Below are 4,959 nucleotides of genomic sequence, written 5' to 3'. Positions count from 1 at the left end.
CTTAAACTTCAGGTGCCTGTAGCATTTCCTGTGTTCCGTAGGTTCTTGAAGGAAAGTTTCTGGCTGTTATACTGTAGTCTCTAACCTAGGACAAGCTTCCACAGGTGGGACTATGGCGCACTGCTGGAGCGGAGACTGAGGAAATGCTTCCTCCTGCTTGCAGCAGACTTCTCCGCCGAGGCGGTCAGACTGGAGTTCAATGACCGAGGGTTTTTAATGATGGGTAGAGATTTTCTGGAAAAGCTCCTGTTGTGGCTGTATGTGGCATCTCGGGGGAACATATTCGCTGCAGACGTGTAAACTTAGTGACAGGTCCACTTTTAGCAGACCCGAAAGTGCAGAAAGAGGGAAGTGTTCTTAGCTGCAGAACACAAACTGCCGCGGGTATAGGAAACCAGTGCGTGTTTAAGGCTCTTATGAAATATTTGCTTTGGAAGGAGTAGTCCTTTAATTCTGTCTTCTCTCTCAGCCCACAACTCACTTCCTGCTGTGGCACGGTGCCACCCGGTGCTATAAAAAGGTGAGCAGCTGGCGATGGGCCACAGTACAGTACATTCTGTGTACATTGCCTCTGTACACTGTACCCCGGCAACTCTCTCCGTCACCGGTGCAGGAACTGCCCTGGAAGTGTAGTCGGCTCCAGGCTGGGGTTTGGCATCGTTCTGGGAAGTGTTTGCTGTGGTGTCATCTGGGGTTCTGTTGGCCCGTCCAATAGTTTATCAACTGGGCTGTTTGGAGGGTTAAAACATCTGTTTCTATGGGTGAGAACTTGGCTCGGAGTTCAGGCCTGTGCATGTGACTACCATGGATCTCTTCAGTCTTAATAGGGAGTGCAACAGGAATGACTACCCCCAAAGTGGACTGGAAGAGCTGAGACTATGGAGGTTGCAGCTCTGGGGTCCCCATTAATGTTGGGGGGGCAGGTAGCTGGGTTAACGGGGGTCACTTTCTCTTGCATGTGACTTATATGATGGCTTGTGTTCCACTTTTTCTGGATGTGGTGATGGTGGCACCATTGCGGGAGGATTGACGAGGCCGGCATGCTAAAGTGATCATTAGCCAAAACAGTGTTACTCTTGTGCTGAGATTCTCATTACTTCCTGTCCTAGATACATGGCAGGAAGTCTCTCAAAGGAGGGGAAACTCTATTAGCTGCCACCAGAACAGATGTTCTCATTTTAAGACTTCTTTCCTTAGTTTTTGGTGACAACTATCAAATGTTGGACTTCTCATCACTCTGTCCCAGTGACGGTGGTCACCAAGAAAATGAAGGGGAAGACCTAACTGTGCCCTGGAGAGCTGATAAACTCCTCCAAACCTCCAAGTTTTGCCTCTAGATACCCCTCTTCAGATCTTCAATGCAATGGTTAAGACTCTTTGGAACATGTAGCGACATGCAGGTCACCTTTATCCAGGAGACTCCTGATGAGGGAACATTGTCATCACAGATGGCAGTCCTGCCGTGACATGTGTCATTGGACCTTGTCCTAACTGAGCTGTGACATCAAACGTTGGGAAAAGTGTGGACTTTGGATGCTGAGTGGGTGTTGCATTGAACTCCAGGTGCTGCATGCCTTGGGATCATTGGATACATCACGGGAATATAGATAACGGGGAATCCGAATGTCGATGGCTCCACAGCTGTCTGCTTGATTCATGGAAGGCTCTGAAATGGGGACTGTCGTGGCTCTGGGGCAACACCCAAGCAAAGTGTTACCATGAGATTAAAGGTGAAGTGAGTTCATAGTGTTGCCTTCACCGGCTTTATTTGACTGAGGTCAAATATAAGGTTGATCTTCAGCCAGGCAATGTAGTCTCGGTGAAAGATTAGAACCTCTGGGAAGGTTTCTACTCCATTTTTGCCCAATGACAATTGTCACTAGGGCAGTGCCAAATGGGGAACACCATGTTCTAGAACGGTCAATTGGAAGGTGGGACTTCCCCCTTTGGCAGATTCTCCCTGGACAAGAAGTTGGGGAAACTGACGGGGACACCGAGTAACTAATCCTGCACTGTCTGTCAAAATAAATCCATTTGGCTGGAGTTGACGTTGGGAGTATGTCCCCCAAATGACCTTTCTTTCTGGAGGTAACAATGGGCAACTGGTACCCATGTGCCTTTTGAGGACAAACCATATAATCCCATTAGATCGGCATCTGAACGGTTTTGAAGCCCCTTAACTGCTTCATGGGTCGAATATAGCGTGAGCACAGTAAAGCCGCCTTAGAGCAGGAGGTATTCGCATGTCTCATTGCATTACATATCCTAAAATTAGGAGTATTATTCCATTGGCAGAGCAATGGAAATCATTCCTGAGGGCTCCGATTCCTTTAGTCCCTGCTTACCATACCCCTGTAGGATTGGATCCCAAGCCCTACTCCATAGAGACCATGAAGTCAATGTGCTGATGGCCAAAAAGCCTAAAACGGCTGTATGTAGTTTGGCATCAAGGGCTATGTATTGGGCTATGTTTGCACCTGTTCTGGATGTGGCTGATTGGGCAGAGCCATGCAAGTCATTCCTTTATGCCCCCTGTCATGAAATGAGGGCTAATGCTCCTATGTTTTGGGGGTGTCATGGGATGAGACATGAGATCATTCTTTAAGAAGGCTTTGTTGGATGCGCTGATGTGGTTGGGTGGCTTTTATTTTCCTTGTCCCTTCTCGCAGAACTTGTCTGGGTTGGATTTGAAATGCTGGATAACATACCGTATTTGCCGGCGTATAAGACGACCCCCCCCCCTACTTTTTGTGCCCAAATATAGGTTTTGGGGTACACGTCGTATAAGAGTGTAGCCCAAAATATTGTTTAAATGCACCCACTTACCTCCATGGCGGTATTCCCGAGTGTGGCTCGGGGTTATTTTCAGTACCATAAGCGGTAACCCCCCGAGCCACACTCGGGATTAGTCTCTTACCTTGTCCACGATCCCCGCTGTGTCCTCCGCCGAGTCAATCACGGCAGGCTTTGTGTTCATTAATACAAAGCTTGCCGTGATTGGCTCAGCGCGGTGTACTGTATGTAGCCGAAGCTAGATACAGTATACCGTATCCTTCTGTATGTACCCGCCGTATAAGACGACCCCCGATTTTTGGCAGATGTTTTAAGGTTTCAAAACCCATCTTGTACGCCGTCAAATACGTTAGATATCGGCACTCCAAGTAATGAATCAATGGCATCTGTTTATTAACACATGAAACAATGCATCAAAAAGCAAAGTTTTGGGCACTCGCCTGATGAAGGGGGATCCTGTGAGACCCCAAAATGTAGCTTTTTGATGCATTGTGCCATGTTTCATGCGTCCGACGCCATTGATTCATTACTTGGAGTGCCGTTATCCTGTGATTATAGACGGGTTGCCATCCGTCGACTGCCGCAGCACCCGTCTTCTATCAGGAGCAGTGGTTTTGAGTGCGCTGGGTTCATGGACTGTATCCTGGATTTGAAATACCATATGGGACTTGTACATGTTTCGTGTCTTGGGTAATCTTGGGTGTCAATAGAGAATTTCTGTAGAAAAGTTGAGTCATTAGTATGAAGCTCTTCAGCTGCCAGTCGCAGATCAGGAAGCGCTTGTGTAGCATTTCATTGGTCTGGCCAAATAAGCGTCTTGACTGCGTGGACTCTTCAGGTTTTCAGTTACCAAATTGTGCAAAACCTCAAAGTCCAATGGGTCAGTAGTGTGTGTGTATATAATCTAGAACTTTTAACATGGCCATTAAACATTTCCCAAATGTTGCATCTCCGACCTACAAAAAAAGACCAACTTTGTACATCTCCTTGGGCTTCCTGTACCTGTAGTGGCATTGTTGGTAATTCCCTCAGTTTGCTTGCTGGGAGTTCTGATGGCCAACGTGCTCTATGCATAGAAAACACTCGAGTGAGCAACTTGACCTGCCATTTAAGTCAATACTAAGAACCGTTTACACCATTGCACTGAAAACATCCTGCTGAATTTTTATCAAACTTCTATAGTAATGTGAGTTTCACACAACGAACTTCACCTAAACCACCAAGTGTGACCCTGCCCGTTGGGTGAGGTGAGCAGCTACAGGGGAATGAAGCAAAGATTTTCCAGTTCCAGATATCTCGGGATTGCAGATGGTTAGGAACTTGTATGTAGTTGGGGGGCACACAAATTTTTGTTAGGAATTTTTTATTTGGGGGGAGGCTGCTATCGATTTGCTGTACAATATGAATCACCAGGGTGACTTCTTTTAAGAATAACTTGTGTACTTTCTAGAACCTTGGTTCTCAACTGGTGGATCATGACCCCGTGTTCAGTGCGTCACCGCATGCCTTCCACTTTTCTAGATGCGAGGCTCCTCAGCCTCCCCCTAGCGTAGCGCTGTCAGTTCTTGCACACCAAACAGCCATTTTAAAATATGCTGCCGAGTGTCGGCTTGAGGTGGGATGGGCTGGGGCATGTCCTTGAGGGAGCTCCATGCATACGTATGGCTCCCTCATGTTCTTTAGAGGTGCCTGGACCAGGGTAATGTCACATTCGGGCTCCTGTCACCTCTACAGGACATGAGGGAGCAGTACAAGCAATACACATGGATGGAGCTCTGTCGCAGCACAGCAGCCCACGCTGGACCCCAGGCTGAGGATCCACTCCAGTTCTTGTAAGGTATGGAGACTGGGTGGATCTTTTGAATGACACCCCAAACGCACCTCACACCCATAGTTTGATTGCCTGAAACGTGCGGTACCCCGTGTTGTGCATCCCAGTGCTTCTTGGGTCGCGACGTAATGATGGAGGACAAATGTGGGTCCTGAGGTTACACAGGTTTAGAACCACTGTTCTAGACGATCACTTAAACTGACCCCTCCACAAGTGAAATGACCAACAAAAATGTCCTAAGTTCCTTGTCTTGTGCTGACCTAACCTCCTGTGTGTTTTTTTTTTTTTTTTTTTTTTTTTTTTTTTTTTTTTTCTTCTCTAGGGAAAAACATTTC

General features: G+C 47.2%; 1 protein-coding gene across 1 annotated transcript in view; it reads left to right on the top strand.

Annotated features, from left to right (window-relative positions):
* The window catches only part of FAM46C (family with sequence similarity 46 member C), a 16,671-nt gene that overhangs the window by 9,778 nt on the left and 1,934 nt on the right, over positions 1 to 4,959 (top strand). The window lies entirely within an intron of this gene.

This window comes from Nanorana parkeri, unplaced genomic scaffold (genome assembly GCF_000935625.1).
Source record: "Nanorana parkeri isolate BGI_ZX_2015 unplaced genomic scaffold, ASM93562v1 scaffold1354, whole genome shotgun sequence".
Lineage (NCBI taxonomy): Eukaryota > Metazoa > Chordata > Amphibia > Anura > Dicroglossidae > Nanorana > Nanorana parkeri.
The sequence above is the reverse complement of the archived record's forward strand: the minus strand, read 5'-3'. Positions and strand labels throughout refer to the sequence as shown.